Source organism: Eucalyptus grandis, chromosome 11, assembly GCF_016545825.1.
Source record: "Eucalyptus grandis isolate ANBG69807.140 chromosome 11, ASM1654582v1, whole genome shotgun sequence".
Lineage (NCBI taxonomy): Eukaryota > Viridiplantae > Streptophyta > Magnoliopsida > Myrtales > Myrtaceae > Eucalyptus > Eucalyptus grandis.
The window spans coordinates 33,107,623-33,129,850 of record NC_052622.1 but is presented as its reverse complement, the minus strand read 5'-3'; the positions used below and the strand labels follow the sequence as shown (position 1 = coordinate 33,129,850).

General features: G+C 38.5%; 1 pseudogene; it reads left to right on the top strand.

Moving 5' to 3' along the window:
• Window positions 1–11,004: 11,004 nt before the first annotated feature.
• On the top strand, window positions 11,005–14,890 carry LOC104427783 (annotated as a pseudogene).
• The last annotated feature ends 7,338 nt before the right edge of the window (window positions 14,891–22,228 follow it).

Below are 22,228 nucleotides of genomic sequence, written 5' to 3'. Positions count from 1 at the left end.
TTTGCCAATCATCGGATTCTTAATTTTCGAATCAATTATGATCAAATAAAGGATTCCGTTATGTTATATCCAGCCAAGAGATCTTCTCCAGTCGATAAGGCCACATCCTTAATGAAACATCAAGTTACGGATAGCCTTTCTTCAACGGATTAGAAATTGTCAATGAGGATAGACTTTGAGTCTTGAGTCTCATTGTTCGGAGGTCTTCGGACTTTAAATAGCGAGTTTGCAAGCCTTCGGACTAGACGATGGAAACGTTTTGTCATCTTCAAAACACTTCAAGAGGATTTCTCCAACAATCTCCTCATTTTTGATGGTGACAAAACTTTCCTGCAGATTTGGAAAACTTTGACTTGCAAAACATTTCTCAAACACATATGCATATCTTATAGAGATAAATGGCTAAATGAATAACACTAGAATCTGCAACCACATAAAATAGGTTAGTCTAGTATGCAATAAAGCCATCCATAAGATATCAATAGTAGTTAATAATAAGCAGTCAAATCCAAATCCCAAATTTAATCCACATCCAGACACACAAGTCAAGTCAAAACAAACCACAAACCAAACAAGCCAAAAGTTCGACAAATTTAAGTTCAAAGTTTTTCAAGTCTCGCAACTCTCCCCCTTTTTGTCAGCATAAAAAGTTGAGATGATAATGGAGTGGAGTCAAGAATGCTTGGGAACATGAACAAGCTGGAAATCTCCCATCAACTGAACGATGCCTTACAGCCTTTTCAAGTTTTCATTCAGTTGTGCAACATCCTCACCCTTAGCATTAGCCTGAATCTGAAGAGAAAGGGCTTGGATTTGATCATTCAATGAACCCGAAGAAGCTTGTCCTGCATTCTGCAAGTTCTGAACTTCGCATCCCAATGCATATATTTGACATTGCATTACCAAGAGAATATCCATAGCTCTGCGAAAGTCTGCTGAATTGTCTGTCTGCGTACTGGCATCAGCACGATCTGATGGAGTAAATGCAGACGATGGTAGATCAACATAATCACGCAGATTTGGCGAAGAAACATCATGACCTTCCTTAGGAAACTGAGAGGCATAAATATCGTCTGGATCTGCTGGGGATCGACTGACTCCCACACTGGTTGCAGAATTTGAGGACATTCCTCTTTTCTCATGCCTTCAGGTGGAGAGTGCTCCTCATGTTCTCCTTCTTCTTGATCTCTTTTCTCTTCTTCTTCTTTTTCAACTCTCTCTTTCTCAGCATCTCTTTCTTCTTCTTCTTCTCTTTCCTCCATTTCTTTTTACTATGCTCTTTCTTCTGTCTATTGTTCTGAGTCTTTCTCTGGAACAGATCGACTCAGATTCTTCAAAGCCATTGCAGAAATAGTGATGTTATCCTCATCATCTTCATCCTCAACGATGAGAGCTCTTCTTCTCTTGGATGGAGCATCCATGGGCTCCTTCCCTTTTCTTTTTCCTGCAGAAGAGAATTGATGAGATTTGACTGGAGTCTTCTCCTTAAATTTCTCCAATGCCTTGCTTAGTTCCTTCAGATGCATCTTGGTCACCATTTTTAGTCCTACCACCATATGATCGCACAATCGAGCACAAAGAATTTGCGGAGGCTGAATGTTCAGATGTTTGAATAACTTCGTCACAAGACCTGGATAAGGAAGTTGACCTCTGTCCTTCATCACAGCTCTATACATGTGGAACATAACAGTGTGAGGAAGTGAAAACCTTTTCCCAGTGATGATGGCATACATTAGCTTTACCTCTGAACTTGAAACATCAGTCTTGGAAGTTGATTTCGGTCTGAGGCAATTGATTACAATCTTGTGCAGCAAGATATTGAATGCACTCATCCTTAAATAGGAAATCTTTTCCTCTGTTCTCCTATCCTTAACAAGTTCTAGTGTAGTACGAGCAATAGAAACTTTGATCCGTTGATATCTTCCTCTCTCCACTCCTAACACATCTGCTAGCATATCCATATCCACTACAAAGTCTTGATCTTTGACACTAAAAGAGAATCTATCCGCATCCAAGAAACTAAGATTTGAATAGAAATATGCAGTTAGTTGAGGATAGGCCTCTATGGTGTTAGAGCAGAATTTTTCAAGTTGAAGATGATCGAACTTTTCTCTCAAGTTCACATTCACAGCATCCAGAAAGTCAAAATCCACACTCCTAGGGTTTATCACCCCACGCTTCAGCAATTTTGAGTATAGATCCTTCTGTTCCTTCGATCTAAACAACTCTTCCATTTTTCCTCGATTTTCCGCCGCAACTCCCATTCTTGGTTGAAATTGGCTGTATAATTTGTCATCATCATTTCCATCTACCGGATTAAATCCCCAATCACGAGGATCACTTGGGATATTCGCAAGGGTTTCTTCTGCCACCCCTTTACAAGCAATTCCCAAACTTTCCATTTTTCGCAAAAAGATATATTCATTTCCATATCCTTTGTCCTTAAGAAAATCATCGACATAGTTCAATAGAGTACCGGTCCCTTTTAAAGCACGATACATCTTATAAATAAAAGAGGGCCTTTGAACTCTTACAGGATCTGCATCTTCAATGATTTCTTCATTTTGTTGATGATCAACATCTTGAGGACTAGATGGAGGAGAATGACGCTGCTGAGAATGTTGTGGGTTCTGTTGCTGATTTGGAGACACTTCTTCTTCAATGAGATCGAAGTGTGTAGGCCCCTCACTCATTCGTCGTGGTCCTCTGCTTGCGATCCTCGAAGACTTTCTTGAAGATGACATCTTTCTTGGTCTTTGAAAGATTCCTTGCTTGACTTTCCCAAGAAAGATTACAACTTTTTCGAAGATTAAACAAGAGAAGAAAACAGGAATGGAAGATTGGTGCTTTTTAGGGTTTTGGAGTTAAGCGAAGAGAAACCGACTGTATATAAGACAGTCAAAAGGAGGGGATACCAATCGTCATAATGGAAAGTGAAAAGATGCCTTAAAAAAAAATAACTGCCTTTTAAAAAAAAATGGTCATTTCAAAATAACTCCTTTTTCTAAAGGAAACATTGCAATAATCTCGTTAATTAAAGATAGCGGTTGAGATAACAATAATCAAACACGGTTGATGAACGTACCTTTTCAAGATGAGATTAGAGAGAGAATAACTTACAGTCAAAGTCTTGCAAAGTCAAAGTCTTATTTGTCCGAGTCTCGAGAGTCTCTAGACTTTAACTTCTTCAAACCTCAAAATGTTGAGTCTGGAACGGATAATTTCAAATTGATTTTTCTCCAAATGCTTTGTAAATATATCCACCAGTTGGTTCTTTGAGTCAACAAACTGAATCGTAATTTCTCCATTTTGAACATGATATCTAATGAAGTGATGTCGAATCTCTATATGCTTTGCTCTTGAGTGAAGAATTGGATTTTTGGTGAGATTGATTGCGCTGGTGTTGTCACATTTAATCTCCGTGCATGAATCTTCAATTCCAAAGTCTCTTAGCTGTTGTTTTATCCACAGAATTTGTTAACAACAACTTCCAAGAGCTACATATTCTACTTCTGCTGTAGAGAGAGTTACTGTACTTTGCTTCCTTGAAAACCAAGACACTGTCCTGCCTCCAAGTAGTTGACAGTACTGAGGTGCTCTTTCTATCAACTCTGCATCCGGCTAAGTCTGCGTTTGAGTATCCAAGAAAAGTAAAGTCTCCCCTTTTAGGATACCAGAGACCAAAGCTTGAAGTTGATGCAATATATTTGATAATATGCTTTGCATCATTTAAAGGTGATTCTTTAGGGTCTGCTTGAAATCTAGCACAAATGCAAACACTAAACAAAATGTCGAGTCTAGAAACGATAAGATAAAGAAGTGAACCGATGATACTCCTGTATAACTTTTGGTCGACTTTCTTTCCTCCTTCATCTTTATCTATCTTCAAGGAACTTGACATTGGTATATCAGCCTTTTTGCAATTGTCCAGTCCAAACTTCTTCACAATATCATTAGCATATTTTTCTTGATGAATAAAAGTTAATTCCTTCAGTTGTTTCACTTGAAGTCCAAGAAAGAAGGTTAACTCACCCATCATGCTCATTTCAAATTCATCCCGCATAGTCTTAGAGAATTTCTTGCCTGAGACTTTCATTAGAGGATCCAAAAATAATATCATCGACATATATTTGAACAAGTAGAATACTCTTGCTTTCTCTTTTAATGAAAAGAGTAGTGTCTACTTTACCTTTAACAAATCCATTTTCAATTAAAAACTTACTCAGTCTGTTGTACCAAGCTCGAGGTGCTTGTTTTAAGCCATATAAAGCCGTTTTGAGTCTGAATACTGAGTCTGGTTTCCTTCGGTCTTTAAACCCAGGTGGTTGTTCCACATAGACTTCTTCATGGATGAATCCATTTAGGAAGGCACTTTTGACATCCATTTGGAATAACCTGAAATTCTTATAACAAGCAAAAGCAAGTAATAATCGAATTGCTTCTAACCTTGCTACCGGTGCGTAAGTCTCGTCATAGTCTATCCCTTCTTCTTGTGTGTATCCCTTGGCCACGAGTCTTGCCTTGTTTCTTATGACTTTTCCTTTCTCGTTCATCTTGTTCTGAAAACCCATTTAGCTCCAATAACAGACTTACCTTTCGGTTTAGGAGTCAATTCCCGGACATCATTAATCTTGAATTGCCTGAGCTCTTCTTGCATAGCTTCAATCCAGCTTTCATCAGATAAAGCTTCTTCTATGCTTTTGGGTTCTATTTCAGAAATAAGAGCCACAACACTATACTCTTCGCGCCTTTTGGATCTTGTGCGAATTCCTTCATTGATGTCGCCAATAATAAGATCTTTGGGATGACTGGACTTATGTTTCCTGTTGCTGGTTAATTTGTCAGATTGATGGTCACTTCCTTCACTTGAATCTTCAACAGTCACTTGTTGCTGGTCCTTCAAAGTCTGAGCTATTTTAGACTTTGTAAAGTCTGGAGCAGGTTCAGATTCTTCAAGATGAGTCTGAATGGATTCATTTTGCATAGAATCTTGGAATTTAACATTCATTGATTCTTCCACTGTTTGAGTCTTCTTGTTGTAGACTCTGTACACTTTGCTTGTGGTTGAATATCCAATAAAGATGCCTTCATCTGACTTTTCTTCAAACTTACCAACTCGATCATTTGCATTTTTCAGTATAAAACATTTGCATCCAAATACATGAAAATATGAAACAATAGGCTTCTTTTCTTTTAATAGTTCATAGGGGATTTTTTCCAGAATAAGCCTTAGAAAAACTCTATTTATAATGTAACATGCTGTAGAAACTACTTCAGCCCAAAAACGTGAAGAGATGTTACTCTCAATTAAAAGAGTTCTAGCCATTTCTTGAAGTGATCTATTCTTTCTTTCCACAACTCCATTTTGCTCTGGAGTATATGGAGAGGAGAATACATGCTGAAAACCAGATTCATCACAGAATTTTGTAAAATCATGATTTTCAAATTCACCTCCATGATCTGTTCTTATACTCGAGATAACATACCCTTTTTCATTTTGAACATTTTTAGCAAACTTTTCAAAGTAAGAGAAAGTTTCAGACTTACTTGCCAAGAAATATACCCAAGTAAATCGTGAGTAATCATCCACAATTACTAGGCAGTATTTCTTACCTCCAATGCTTTGTGTTCTGGTTGGTCCAAAAAGATCCATATGCAGAAGCTATAGTACACGGTTAGTGGAAACTTGATTTATTGGTTTAAAGGAATTTCTTACATGTTTTCCCAATATACATGGTGTACATAGATCAGACTTTTGGTATGATACATTGGGTAGACCACGAACAAGCTTCTTTGCTGAGATTTTGGCTATTTGCTTCATATTGACGTGCCCAAGCTTTCTGTGCCATAAGTTTTCTTCGTCTTGGATTGAGATTAGACATTGTGATTCATTTGGTTTCACATCCAAGAGGTAGATATTTCCATGTCTTCGACCCATGAATGACTGAGTAGAATCTTTACTAATTCCTAAACATATTCCCTCTTGAAAGTTGATTTTGAAACCAGTATCATATAGTTGACTAATACTGAGCAAATTGTAATTAAGTCCTTCCACTAAGGAAACATTGCTAATTGAGAGATTTCCAATCTTTACAGTTCCAAATCCCACAATTTTTCCTTTGCTGTTTCCTCCAAAAGAGACTTTTCCACCATTTACTCGAACAAGCTTTATGAAGTAATTTGAGTCTCCTGTCGTGTGTCTTGAGCATCCACTATCCAGATACCATTTTACCTTTTTCTTGATAGTGACCTGCATTTAAAAAAAAAGAAACTCAAACCTTCTTTGGTACCCATATTTTCTTGGGTCCATTGGTGTTAGTATGATATGCGGTTTTTGCCCATACCTTTTTCACAGGTTTCCAAATCATAGGACATTCTTTTTCAAAATGATCTGCACTATTGCACTTTGAGCATCTGAGAGCATTGCGACATACTGGTTTTACAAAGATCATTTTTAAATGATTTTTGTAAGCATCTCTTGTGGGTCTTTGTTTGATTCTTTCCTTCATTTTAGGAAAATCAATTAAAGGAATGGTTTTAGCAGTCATTCCCAAACCAAATTTATTGAAATAAGGTCTTTGAACAGAGAGAATTTTTTCCATTTTCTCAGATCTTATAGAAAATCTTTTGGAAATATTTGAGATATCACTTTTCAAGAATGCATTTTCTTTTAAAAGATTATCTTCACTTTCTTTAAGAGAAGAAACATTCTTGTCTAAACATTTCACTTTTTCTTTCAAAATATTTTCATGTTGTTTTAGAGCAGAATTTTCCTTCTTGAGTTCGGAAATTCTTTTAAGAGAAGTCTTAAGACTAAAACACAATTCATCAATGTACTTTGAAACTTTAATAGGGATTTTGAAGTTACTTACCTCAAATTCACTTTTTGAATCTGAATCTGTCTCGAAATTTGAATCTGAATCCGATTGTGCCATCAGACATATATTGGCATAATCATCATCACTTTCTTCACACTTTGTATCACTCCAGGTTTCAGCTTTAAGAGCTTTTCGGTACTTTTCAGTCTTTCCTTTCTTCTTCCTCAGAAGAGGACAGTTGGGTCTGATGTGTCCCTTTTTCTTACATTCAAAGCAGACTACATCTTTGTTTAATTCATCATCCTCAACAGACTTAGGTCATTGCTTTTGAAAACTTTGTTTCTTTGGATTGAATCTTCTTCCTTTTTCTGTTCAGCTTTCTGAATCTTCTTATCATGAGAGCAAGTTCCTCATCATCCATATCGTCTTCAGAATCTGTAACATCGGAATCATCATTAGATTTTAATGCAATGGATTTCTTACCTTTAGGGTCTTCGTCTTCATTGATTCGTTCCACTTCATAAGACGAAGAGTCCCAACCAACTCATCAACGAGATAGTGGCATGATTCTTTGGGTCTCTCGATTGAGGTCTTTATGTGATTCCAATCCTTGGAGAGTCACGCAAAGAGCTTGTTTACTTTCATGGGATCAGAAATTGGTTGACCTTGATTTTCAAGACCATTCACGATTTCGTAAAATGACTAAACATATCGAGTTATAGATTCTCCTGGTTTCATTTTGAAGGCTTCATATTGGCCGAGGAGAATGTTGATTCTAGTCTCTTTCACTCGATCGGTTCCTTCATAGGTAATATGTAATCTATCCCAGACTTCTTTAGCTGTAACACAAGAAGATATTCTATTATATTCAGTAGGGGATAAAACACAATATAAGGAATAAATTGCTTTTGCATCAAGAGCTTGTCTCTTGATTATCTCTTCCTGAGTCATTTCGCTAGACTCAACAGCATCTTTTCCTCTTTCTGAGACAGATGTAGCTTTAGGAATGATTCATTTTTCTACAACGTCCCATTCCAGAGGATCCTTTGATCTTAGGAACGCTTTCATCTTGTTTTTCCATTTGTTGTAATCCTTTCCATCAAAGTAAGATGGTCTCGTATTGCTTTGCCCTTCTACCAGCCATGGAGCCAACATACTAGCCATGGATCTTTAACTCAAGTAAAACACTTCAAACAAAGTGAGTACACAGCTCGATACCAATTGAGATAGCTAGTATAAGCACCTAGAGGGGGTGAATAGGTGCATAAACAAATTCTCGAGATACGGAAGCGATTCTAGGCAAACGATAGAAAGGAAAATACGATCAAAGTAAAGTAAAGGTTAGGGAAGAGAAAATTGAACACAAGATTTATAGTGGTTCGGCTTATTCCAAGCCTACGTCCACTCTTCCGCACTGACAGCCCACCGGCTGAATTTCACTATGAACAAAAGAAAAGTTACAGCACAGCTTTTCCTTGATTCCACAGTGTAGATGTTCTACCACACTTCCTCAAGGTTTCTCACGAATATAGACTCTCTTTTGTTTACAAGATTTTGCTCAACAAATGAATTGACTAGGAACAAGGAGCTTCAGACTTTGGAATTCTTCTATCGTGCACACACTCAAACAACTGGAACGTCTTCCTTATATACTCCTTCATGCCATCATACCCGTTGGCACTTACCAAAGGAATTCCTCCAATCTACCCGTTGGACGGAATCAATTAGGAAGATCATTCGAGTTATTAAAGGAACATGTCGATAGCCCATCAATCATGTTCGCCCATACAATCAGGATCTCGGTTTCCATAAGTAGAACCTTCCAAGTATACTTTGCCAATCATCGGATCCTTAATCTTCGAATCAATTATGATCAAATAAAGGATTCCGTTATGTTATATCCAGCCAAGAGATCTTCTCCAGTCGATAAGGCCACATCCTTAATGAAACATCCAGTTCTAGATAGCCTTTCTTCAACGGATTAGAAACTGTCAATGAGGATAGACTTTGAGTCTTGAGTCTGGCTGTCCGGAGGTCTTCAGACTTTAAATAGCAAAGTCTGCAAGCCTTCAAACTAGACTGATGGAAACGTTTTGTCATCTTCAAAACACTTCAAGAGGATTTCTCCAACAAAACGCTCACTTTGGTGCCACCGGCGAAAGATTCCGGCCACCGGCGAAAGATTCCGGCCAAAATGATTTTTTTTTTTTAAGTCATAGGCCTTTAAATGATGTCATTTTCGGTCCTCCTTAAGAAAATGACATCGTTTTGCCATCCTACATGGATGGCTTCATGGAAACGACACCGTTTAGCTCACATGGGGATTGAAAATAGAGTTTTCGCCGCTCGGCCACCGTCGTTCGCCCGCCGTCGCTCGGCCACCGTTGCTGCTCGGCCACCGTCGCTTAGCCACCATTATAGTTGCTCGACCAGGTGAGTGAGGAGAGACTGAGATTGTTGCAGGAAAAATCGAAGGCAAGGGCGGAGGAGGAGGAGGAAGAAGATGGGTCGAAGGGGCTACTAGTGCGCTGCTGTTGCTGGTGCGTTGCTGGTGTCGTTGCTGGTGTGCTGCCGGTGCTGTTGCTGGTGCCATGCTAGTGCCGTTCCTAGTGTGGGTCTTCGAGGAAGAAGAAGACATGAAGACAAGCCTTCCCTCTCTCTCAATTTGGGGATTAGGGTTTCAAAGTTGGGGGAAAGATGCCAAATGGCGTCGTTTTGGTGTTTGGATGCTGACTCAACTCTCCGACGAGCCACGTCGGCTTCAAAAATTAATAAAAAAAGGCCACGTCGGATTTCCAGCCAATTTCGCCGGCATTGGCACCAAAGTGAGCGTTTTTCAAAATTTTTGGCACTTAAGTGATTCGACGGAAACTTTTGGCACCAAAGTGAGCGCCGTACACAACTTATGGCACCATTAGTATTCTTATCCCGATTCAATTCTAACGAGTGTCTATATCCCAAGAGATACTGTTGATTAGATTTCAGTGCTCACCCACTATCCAACGTCATCAATTATATTCCGACATTGTGTCTTTATACTCATCTAAGAGTAGTGTTTGCTAGGTGTTATTACTATTATCAAACGTCATCAATTAGATTTCAACGTTGTGTCCCCACACTCATCTAGGAGCAATGTTTACTATGTGTTGTTATCATTGTTCAGCGTCATCAATTAGATTCGGACATTATGTCCTTATATCCATCTAGGAGCAGCGTCTAGTAGGTGTTATCCTTATTATCCGACGTCATCGATTAGATTTTGACATTGTGTCCTCAAATTTATTTAAAACTAATACTTTCTAGGCGCTTTTATTAATATCCAGTGTTGTCAAATCATCCTCAATAGTGTATAAACCACTTTAATGTTAATAGGTTTCCATTATCATTTTAAAGTGAGTTTAGATAGATTTCGACATTGATTATCATTGGTGAGCATATTAAGCAACTTCTTTAGATTTGGCATTATATAATAGATATAGTCTCGTTCGCATTTGACCTTCTCTATTCAAAGCTAACACATAACCTAAGTTTCCTTTAATAAAAATAAAAATATAACACTTTGTTAAAGATATTTCATTACGAGATTCAAAACCAAAGAAATAGATTTGTTTAATTCTTTCGCAAGATTGAAAAATTATTTCACAAGAAATTATGGGGCTAAACATTGCGTGAGCTATTAGGCGTAATTGAGACTTGAGAAACCTGAGCATGTTTGAGCGACTTCAGTGCGGTTGTAATTTCCGTACATCACTTGATTTATAGTAAAATTCGTCACTACTCTCCTCATGGATGTAGATCACTACGACTGAATCACATAAATTCAATGTCCAATTTATTTTCTCACTCTGTTTATTTAATGTTCGATCACCCATTTCCGCAACAAAAATCATCTGACAAGGTGTTGATCTTTCGGGTGCACAGTCTGTTTGTGCTACAACACCCAACCAATTATTTTGGGCGATTATAATACTCTACATCATGGCCCAAGACGGTGTGGTCTTTCTCCTCTCTCTCTCTCTATATATTGCATGGCCTGCGTGACAAGAGTTCACACAGCACAACTCATCACTGAGGGCTAGAGACATAACTAGGGCGTCTCGTGTTGAGCTGTGAAACCTTTCATTCTCAAATATTTCCTCCGGTTGAGCTGCCACCCTTGATTTCCTGAGAAGTAAAGAGAGGGGCAATGGCCATTTTCTCGACCGATAATCCCTAGGCTTTTGCTTTTGGCCTTCTAGGTATATAGTTTTAGCTTTGACATGATCTAACTTGTAATCTCACTTAGTATCTTCCTAAAACTGGGGTTAACATGCATATTATACTTGTGCCATCACTAACCCCTATCTCATCAAGATATTGATTCCCTCGTAAGGCCATGGACCGACTCATTTGTCATCTTTTTTTTTTTTTTAATAATTCTTTGTCCCAGGTAATCTTATATCTTTCGTGGTCTTTTTGGCCCCAGTGTAAGTTCATCCTCTTGATCAACTTTTTGTTTAGCTTAACAGGAGGGCCTGGAAGTATGAACATGAACGAGTGGTTAATAGGGTTCTTGCAATCATTTTTTTTGCTTATGTTGGTAGGACTTCGTATTCGTAGATTGCGGGATTACAACAAGGCAGCAATGCTCAAACACATTTGGATCTTGTTTACTAACAAGGAGTTCTTATGGTGCAAATGGATACATTCAACCTTCTTGAAGAGGAAGAGATTTTGGGTAGCTGGGAGGCCCGCTTTCTGCTCATGGGCGTGGAAGAGAATCATTCACCTTAGATCAGAATTTTGTCTCCACTTTCGATGGTGGATTGGGGATGGTCAGTCAATCTCCCTTTGGTTTGATAATTGGCATCAAAGAGGTCCCTTGGACCTTATCTGCTCAAAGTCAATTATTATGAATTATGGTTTATCCAAGTGTGCAACGGTGGCTGATCTCTTCTCTCCAGCAAGTCAGGCTTTCAGGTTAGTGATTGATTCTTGGGATCATTCTCTCCCTCTCCTTTCTGAATCTCCGGATTATTTTACTTGGAGCGATAGCCCCGATGGTCTTTACTAAGCTGCATCCGCTTGGGATATCATCAAGAAAATGAAGGATATGGTTTGTTGGGCTTCATTTATTTGGAATAAAGCTATCACCCCGAGATATCAATTTAATCTCTGGTTAATTACGAAGAATCGTCTCCCTACCCAAACCCTACTTATGTCCTATGGCAGAATTGGCTATGAGGTATGTCCCTTTTGTAAGCTAACACCGGACTCCATTGTTCATCTTTTTTTCGAGTGTTCTATCGTTGCCAGCATGGCCTTCTCTTGGGCAGCTAAATGCAATCTCCCTTGGCGGAACAAGACTTGGACTGAGAACCTCCGGTGGGCTATAAAGTTTATATTCGGTAAAGATTTCTACTGCTCCATTGGTTGCTTCTCTTTTGGTGCCCTTTGCCACCTTATTTGGAAATATAAAAACGGCATGCTCTTTAGAGATCACACGGCGACTCCTGCGGCAGTCAAAAATCATCTCATTAGAGTGGTGAAGGACAAGGCTCTAACATTCAAAAACGTTGAAGATAATCCTAGAAACAGAAGACTCCATAGAAATTGGGGGTTTGATCCTTCCATTTTCCTTCCCCATCCTGTGAACCCAGTGTGAGTTGTTCTCAGCGGCTTCTCCTTTTGGTGCTTGTGGTTCTCCTGCTTTGTTGTTGGTTGTCTAGGGAGGTTTGGTCTTTCTCGGCCCTACGTGGCTTTTCTCTCCTCCTTGGTCTCTTGCTTGTTGTTTAGGTTGGTGTTTGCTTTGGCCGCTCTTGCAGTTTTCTTTTACTTCCGACACCCTTTCACTCATGTAGACTTGTTGTCTTGTTGAGTGCAAGTTTTGTAGTAATGGATTTTGTAAATGTTGGCTCAAAGCTCTATAAAATTTATTACTTCTGACCAAAAAAAAAAAAAACATTTTATAGGGTATGCAAGAGGAACTCGACCGAAGGGTTTCAATCAGTTCTGTACGTGGTTTCTTTGCTCAGCGCCATGCTCTGGCTATACTATGCATGCATCAACTCTAAGTCCAATGATTTCCTTCTCATCACTATCAACTCAGTGGGATGTGTCATAGAGACCATCTACGTTGCTCTCTACCTTGCTTATGCTCCTAAGAAAGCCAAGGTACGAACTTACCTATTCAATCTCATATACATGATATCGTCACAATTCTTACCCGGTCGATATGTAACAGCATACGTTGTTAAAGAAGGTTTTTTAATGATAAATGCTTGCATGGATGCATCCATGCAGATATTTATAGTGAAGCTGATGGTGACGGGCTTTGGAGCGTTTTGTTCCTTTCTTCTCTTGTCCCGCTTGTTAACAAAGGCATCGACCACGGTCCAACTTCTTGGGTGGCTTTGTGTTGGATTCTCCGTCAGCGTTTTCGCAGCTCCTTTAAGTGTTATGGTGAATAATTGAAGTAACTCTTCATTTTTTATTTTATTTTTTACTTTTCCCTATTTATACTTTTCTTCATGCACATTGCTACCGAGTGATGTGAGACAAGTTTCGCATGACCTTTATTTTCGACGGATATTGTGCAGAGAATGGTGATACGAACCAAAAGCGTAGAGTTCATGCCCTGCTCTCTCTCATTTTTCCTCACTCTCAGCGCTGCAACTTGGCTCCTTTACGGTAGTTTCCTCAAGGACATCCACGTTGCGGTATGCATCGACTTTCGGCAAATACTAGAAATTATGCTAAAAAGTGTTTTCTATTACCCAAAGAAAAAAGTTTGTTGCAGAGACTACGGTTTAGATATCGCTTTACTTTCTGATATACATTCATTAACGCAAGTTGTGAAGCTAGTACGAGCATCTAGAGAGAGTGAATAAGTGCGAAAACAAATTTTACAGAGTAAAGTATATAATGTTGCTTTTAAACCAACTCTATTTAGCAATAGATTATGAAAAGGAAATTAGACTCTAATAATCAAATAGAATTACGATCAAAGTAAAGGAGCTTAGGGAAGAGAATAAGAACACAAGGTTTATAGTGGTTCAGCTTAATCTAAGCCTACGTCTACTCTTCTGCACTGACAGCCCACCGGCTGGATTTCACTAAAAATCAAAAGAGTTGTTACAGTATAGCTCTTCCTTAATTTCACAGTGTAGAGACTTTGCTACACTTCCTCAAGGTCCCACAGAAGTATAAACTCTCTTTACAAGTTTTCGCTCAACAATTGAATTGACAAAGAACAAGGAGCTTCATATTTTGGAATTCTTCTATCACGCACACACTCGAATAATTTGGAACATCTTCCTTATATACTCCCCCATGCCTTCATACCCGTTGGCACTTACCAAATGAGCTCTTCCAATCTACCCGTTGGACAGGATCAATTAGGGAGATTTCAAGTTATTTAAGGAATATGACGATAGCCCATCAATCTTGCTCGTCCATACAATCATGATCTAGGTTTCCATAAGTAGAATATTTCAAGTATGCTTCGTCAATCAACGGATCTAAATTACCCGAATTGAAATCAAAACGAATAACAGATTCCAAGATGCTATATCCAGCCGAGAGATCTTCTTCAGTTGATAGAATCAAATCTTTAACGAAATACTCAGTTCTGGATAAGTCTTCTTTAACGGTCTAGAAAATGTCAATGTGAATAGAATTTGAGTCTTAAGTCTGGTGGTTCGGCAGTCTTCAGACTTTGACTAAAGAATCTGCAAATCTTCAAACTAGACTGATAAAACGTTTTGTCATCTTCAAAACAGGCAAGGAAGTTTTCTCCAACACAAGTATGATCATTTATATAGCTTCCAAATGTACTGGGTTTTATCCTTGGAGTGTTTCAGATGGGACTGTATCTGATATATAGGAAGACGAATGTGATGGTTTTGGAGGAACCCAATAATTTTGGTGGTGCAAAGCTGACTGGCCATACTCAAAGTCACAATATCGCCTCTAACGACAGCATCATCGACGTTGATGAGGTCAAGGAGCGGAAAGACAATGTATATGAGGGTGAGATAAGCTTGGAAGCTTCCGATAATGGACCAGTGGCGAATAGTTCATGTGAAGTTTGACACGGGTTAAGTCGCTGCATATGCCTCTGTTGTTGTCTTTCGAGTAGCTAGTTAAGCTAATTTAGTTCTTTCTTCTATGTAGTTAATGCACGCGTCGTAACTTGTATATGCAAGTGGTGATTAACACCGCGTGCATAGGTGCTCTGGAATTGCAATGTCTTGTCTAGCAATTAAAATCTTTCTGATCTCGTTCCTATCGTAAATGAACTCATTCTACTGTCTCTTTGATCCGTATTTTGAAAAAGAAAAAATTATCTAGGTGGCTATGTCTTAAATTAGAAATGGCAAGTTTGCCTCGACTCACCTATAAAGATCATGATTCGTGACCTGAATTGAAATCCGTCGTCAAAGATGCTTGTCATGATCTACCTCCTTTAAAAGCGGAGAAGCCCACTCTTCGGAAAACAAATAATCAAGCCTATCATCGTCGGCGTCGTTTAGTGAGCAACGTTTCGATAAAAGTCAAATGGATACTCGTTCTCTGTGTGTAAGGGAGTCATATCATCTGGCATGAGATTACCGGATACAAAAGCTTGGCACAACTTCCATCCGGGCCTCTCGTTCTAGCCCGTTACACTTCTTTAAGAATGGCATAGCTTCATAACATTAAGGCAATATCTTTTGTCTATTGAGTACTCACCAGTCTGTGAAACTTCAATAGTTTGGTGTCGGGCACTTGGGTGCCGATCGAGTTGAGTTGAGATAAGCTTGGGTCGAGTCATCACTACAATTTACAGCAGAGTTCTTATGCCCCCAGTATTTTATTTCCAGTCTTTCCCTTATTGCTGGTCACAGCGATTTAATGACTTAATTGATGGCATTAATAAGTGCCTAGATGGCCTTAAATAACATATCTAGCACCATTTAGTGCACATAAGCCGCCAAAAGTCTTTCCGACACCAATCTTGACAGTATTTGAGTCAAAATGGGCGGCATTTCTAAAGGTTGGGAAAAAAGATCTTGGAAATGTGTAATTTATTGAAGGGCACGTAAGTCGGTGCTCCAAACTTGACTTGAGCTTGATCTGGTAATAGAGTTTTACCGAGCTTGGCTTGAGCTTAAAGAAACTCGATCTTCTAGAACTTCATAGAGCCCGAATATCCTCCTTGGATTTTCGTGTGTGGATGCACTGTGTAACTTTAGGATCCCTATGTTTGATTTTATCACAATCATAATTGCAAGCTTGAGCTTGACTCAATATGAGATTTGAGTAGCTTGAGCTCAACTCAAGATCAAAAAAGTTGATTTGATCGAGTAATATATCATCGAACTGAGGCTGAGCTACGTGCTCACGAGTAACTTGACTTAGTTTACGGTGACTCACACAAGAAGCTTGGGGATGATTGTCGTCTTGCTAAGGCAATATTTTCTTCCACCCTCAGCGGGGAGAACTTTCTTCAATCAAGCTTCGTATTGGCGGTTTACAAAGATGGACGTTTTGACGAAGTTCACGCGTAGGAAAGCCCAGTTTGTAGTGCCGTCTTTTCTCATAGAACTAATTCGAAGATTTGCTTCAGATATGATCCAATTAGCGCAACAAGAAAGCAACGCATTATCGGCAACTAAAAGGAGAAGGAAAAGACCCAAACCTAAGCACATTGGTGGGCTGGTCGTTGTCTTTCCCCATAAATCTTCGTGTATGATAAGGTTGGTCACGACAATTCACGTACGGAGACGACCGTTCGGTACGAGGGTAGGCACGAATCATGAAATGACATGAATTCTGGTAAATATTATTGAGCAAGATAGGGAGAATCCCAGTCCGATTGGGATCCCCCGCCTAACTACATCCTCGTTTGGAGGCCTCTATCCCCTACTTAGTTATTCTCGCGTGCCCTTGGGGCCTTCATCGTGACTCATTAAATTATATCTTTACTTTTGAAACTTGCATGATTAGGACAATTTAGGAAAAATGTATTTGTAACGCATCAGAGTTGCACAAAAGCTTTTAGCTTTTATTTGAATTTTCTAATGGTGAAAATAAGCAAGGGAAGACAAATAGAGGTCCAAAAAGATTTGAAGTTAAGACCTAAGACCTCTTGGTCTGATACAATATGAGATTTTGTAGGACTTTTGTCAATTGTTTTAAAAATTTGAACTGTTAGACAAAATGGGGGTTCAACATCTAACTATTCTAAAACATAGAACTTGATGCTAGGCTACATGATTCATCAATTGAATACACGTGCATTGTATGTTGCAACTTGGCCTTTTCACCAAGACCGATGACCCACAAATTAACCACATGTGATCTTACTAATTAAGAAGACGGTATTGTTACTTATAATTAATGACGGTGCAATTCTGTCCATATATTTGTTGCACAAGTTCATGGCAACCAGTTAATCTTGTGGAAGAATTTAAATATATACTTTATAAGATACACACCTTTAATAACTTCTATAGTGGAAGCTAAAGAAGAAAAGGACCACGACACCATAATATATATATATATATATATATATATTTCAAATTAGTTATTACATTAAAATAGTAGATGAAACTACTAATGTGGCTGACTAGTCACCAATAAATAGTGGTGTGGTGTTAGCGTGAAGTCTTACGTTGCTTTTTCAACAAATATAAAACAAAACAAATGTAGGGGAAATAAAAAACCTAAGGTTCGCCTACTGTAGGATAGCATACCTGAGGCAACTAACCTAATTTGAGTTTTTACCCAAGGTGGAGGATTTTTTTTTTCAACATCAGTTGAAACGAATCAATAGTTTTGCAATATTTAGAACAAAGTCTCAATTATTATCCCAAAAAATTACCAAACTTGCTTTGTCGTGAAATCCTCTTCAGGAAATTTCAATAATTCCTTAGCAATATGTGGCCCTGGATGGTATATATCTTAATTAAGGTGCATACCTAGAAATTTAATTTTGGTCTAGACAATATTTATCTTTCTTTGAGAGAGCATGATTCCATATTTCTTTATAATTTCTGCAAATTATTTGAAGAGTAGGCAGTGAGATTTTTCATCAGGACTGTAAAGTAATATGTCATCAATGTAAATTGCTACATTAGACATGATTGGCTCAAAGATGCATCACATAGCCTTTTGAAACAAAGAAAGGACTACTTTGAAACTAAAAAAAAAGAACTTTCCATTGAAAATGCTAGTTTAAAATACAAAACCCTGTCTTAGGTCTGTCTTCAAGATGAATGCATAGTTGCCAAAATTTGACTTTGAGGTCAAATTTAGAATAAATGTAAGCTTTGGTTAATCTAGCAAAAAGAGAATTTCGAAAAGGCAAAGAAAATTTATCATTTTGGAGAAAAAAGGTTAAGGGTAGTTTATGACCAATCGCATATTTCCCCTATTCTGCTCTATTCTTTTATTGATGTAAAAGACTTCACAAGCCCATTGGGAGTTTGAGATTTCAATAAGACTTTGCTAAAGTTGTTCCGAGCATTTCCTTTTGAACAGAAATAAAATGTTCTAGATTCATTCTAGTGTGACTTACATTGATAGAATTTATATCTTCATTTTTTTAACGGGAGACGAACAAAAAACTCTAGATTTTTCCACAAAAGATTGGGGCATTTTTTAGAGAAGTTAGAGTGAGATTCTGGACATGATTCTAATTTGCATGATTGAATCTAGTAAACTCATATGAATGAAAAAAAAAACCCTTGGATATTGAGAAATTCAAAAAAATAATCTTTATACTTAAGCCCTTATCTAGGAATAATTCAAAATTGAGAGATTTGAGTCATGATATCCCACCTAATGATCAAATCTTTGTTGGGAATGTTAGATCCAAAGGTTTTAGCAGTTACAGAGCACTAGGGAAAAACCTAAATAGTTACTAGCGTAGTATACACATTTGTAGAAAAAGTATCTTCTGAAGTAGAATTGAAGTATTGGACACAAGAAGTCTACTATTCTTCAAGAAGAACTTTGGTATCCAAAATTAAAGAACTAGCGGTAGTATCTATAGGGGTAGTGACTGAGATTGGTTTAACAAACTTTGAAGTGAAAATTTTCATAGGAAAATGAGGGTAATGAACTTGGCTAGAATATATAATCTAGTCTAGATCCATTGTCACGCTCCGATCCTCGAGCGTGTGCCCATCCCTCCTTGGTCGATTTAATAGCGATGTCCCAGAACGCATCGCTGACCCATTCATTTTTAAATGCACATGCAGAAGCAGATAAATAATCCCCATACAACAATTCAATGAGATAGAAAAGTAAGACCAATTTTTCAAACCAAAACAAACATTTTATAACAACTAGGTTTATTTACAAGACCAGACTATTTACAAAAGGTTGGCTCATTCTAAAATGAATAGTCTTATGACCTACTAGTCAGACCTGTTCGCCGATTTTGGTCTATCCACCTTTCCAAACTCCGGGGCTTCCAATCCTTCACCAACATCATCTAAGGACCTGAAAATGGTTATACAATAACCAGTGAAATAATGTCTCAGCAAGTTCAACCTCCTAAGACTCGATTAGGAAGAAAATACGCCCTAAGAGCTACCTAAGCACAACCACGAGTCGGAAGACTTACCTTGGCCTCAGTTTCCTTCCCGTAATTCAACACAATTCATAACCTCATCGAGTCACAGCAAATTAAATTGTTCACTCAGATCGACTCATTGATCAACTGACCTAGTCGATTACATGTCAGTCAGACTATTCCCCGGTCATTCTAGTTAATACTATCCATTCTCCAAGATGACATATCAAGTCACTAAGCTAACGTTCATTCTCCAAGATGACATATTGAGTCATTGAGCCAATGTTCATTCTCCAAGATGACATACTGAGTCACCGAGCTAACGTTCATTCTCCAAGATGATATACCAAGTCACCTAGCCAAAGTTCATTTTCCAAGATGACATACCTAGTCACTGAGCCAATATAATATAATGTCTTTTTCCGAGATGACATATTTAGTCATTAAGCCAACATAATATAATGTCTTTTTCCAAGATGACATATCGAGTCATCGAGCTGACGTTCGTTCTCCAACAATTTCTCACTTTTTATCATACCCGATAAAATAGCCGTGTGTGGGTACACGGTTGGTCTTAGCCAAAATATAATAATTTTCTTTTAAAAAATCCCACCATTTCATGCGGTTCACCAAAATATTTTTGGCGTTGTAAACTAACGCTCGGTTATTTTCCAATTAAATACTGAAGTTAAATAAAATTAGGAATATAGCCTAAAATCACCATTCTCACCAAATCAATACAAATTCAAGCTTAAATAAATTAACATATCACATCATCACAATTAGCATAAAATTTCGGTCACCGATTATCCCGGTCTAATTTTCGAAAATTAATTATTAAATACCGAAAATGTGACTTAGGCTCGAAAAAGCCTAATTGAATGCTAAGACGGACCCAGAAAATTTTCGAGTTACTCTAGATAAATACTAGAGCTCGTCTAGGACCTAATTGCACTAATTATCCACCTAACATGCATCAGTAATTAATTAAATTTCACTAATCAATTCTAACTAACCACATAATCCTAACTTAGCATAAACTAATCAACCCCTAAGCGTGATTAACCTATTAAGCGAGGATTAGTAAGTTAAACTCATTTATTCGACAATCCAATTGATGCAAATTGACAAGGACGTAATGGGGCTCAATTCTCTCCAAGGCAGGCCTAACTTTCGAGGCCAAGAACACCTTCAAAATGGGCAAAAGCCTTGCTGGAATACCCACACTTTTCAGTTTTTGTTTTGGGCTGGAAAAGAGGGAAACAAGCTCGGTTTAAGGCGACAACGGGCTTAGGAAGGTTGAGGGGACCAAACCGGACCTAGGCGGGGACTCACGATGGTCGGAGATGGGCCAAACGACTTCGGCACAGGCTGAGACAGCTTGCTGGGATGGCGAAACAGGCTGCTGAGATGTCCAGATCGTGCGGTGAGGCGTGGTGGCGAGCGGCAAGGCAGGGCGGTGAACGGCAATGGGCAGGACTGCTCGCGAGCGGTCCAGTGAAATGCGACAGAGGAGAGAGAGGGTTGTTGTTCTTTGCTGGAATTTTCGGTCTTCCATTTGCAGGAGGATGGTGATCTTGGCAGCAGCAAGGAGGGGGAGAAGAGGGAGACCAATTTGCTTTATGGAGGGGGCCACCAAGCTTATTCATATCCCTTTGTTCCCTCAACTTGATCCCCATCCATAGCTGTCTTCCATAATAATTTTTTCAGACCCATTTGCTCCCATCTATAAGTTTGAGAGGGTCCAAAAGTCATGGGTGGGGGCATACGAATTTGCTTATTTTTCTCTTCAATTGGAACTTGATTTCTTCTTAATTTAACACAATCCGGTCTCAATAAATTCAATCGACACCTCATTGATCCAATTGGTATTTTCCCTCACCAATTGATCCCACTTGTTTCCCAATTTTGCGATAAAAAATAATCCCTGACATTTTCTGGACAAAAACGGCCCTAGGATGACTTTTTCCCAAAAAGTTTCGGTTTGCAAAAAAATCTTCTGAGACTGAGTCAATATTCTTAAAATTAATTGTGACATAACAGAACTTTCAATTTCTGAAATTGGACTCAAATTCCTAGTTAATTTCAATCAGACGTGGTTTTAGCGTGACCTAGCCTACAGGATAGCTTTTAGGAATTTTTTATGCAACTGACCTGTGGTTGATTTCCTTTGAGCCACACGTACGTCTTCGACACATTGGCGACTCTTGGTTGTCATGAAAATCTTGAGGATTCAAACATAGACATAGGGTACCAAATCGATAGAAAAATCAGTTTAATGCCGGTCAACGAGAATTTTTCAATTTAGTGGAGTCACCCACGTTTAGCCACATATCTCAGTCAAATGGACTTATCTATGATCTCTAATCGATTTTTAACTATGCTGTAATGACCTCTAAAGATGAGCATGGTTGAGTAACCGATTCCTAGTCAAATTCTCAAGTCTATTGCATTAAAATTCATTAATGGCTTCCCCTAATAGACTAGTTATCTCATGAGTGGCAATCTTAGAGAAAAACACTATTGTTGCATCGATGAAAGGCCTAACTTATCCAATCGAAACCAGAATCTAAAAATCAAGATGTCACAACTCTTCGCATCTTATAAAAATTTCGTCCTCGAAATTTAAACCTTTACCACTCTTGAACGAAAGGTGGGGGTATTGTCGTCTCAACAAGTCTCACTTTTCTCGATTGCTTCTTCGGTCCCATGGTGTTGTTAGACCACTTTGACCAAGGGGATCTTCTTGGTACATAGAATCCGATCTTTCTGAACCACCGTTTAAACCAGGCTTCTTACGTGCGACACTCTGTCATTCATATCTAATTCTTCAAGATTTAGCACGTGGGTCATGTTAGGCTCATAT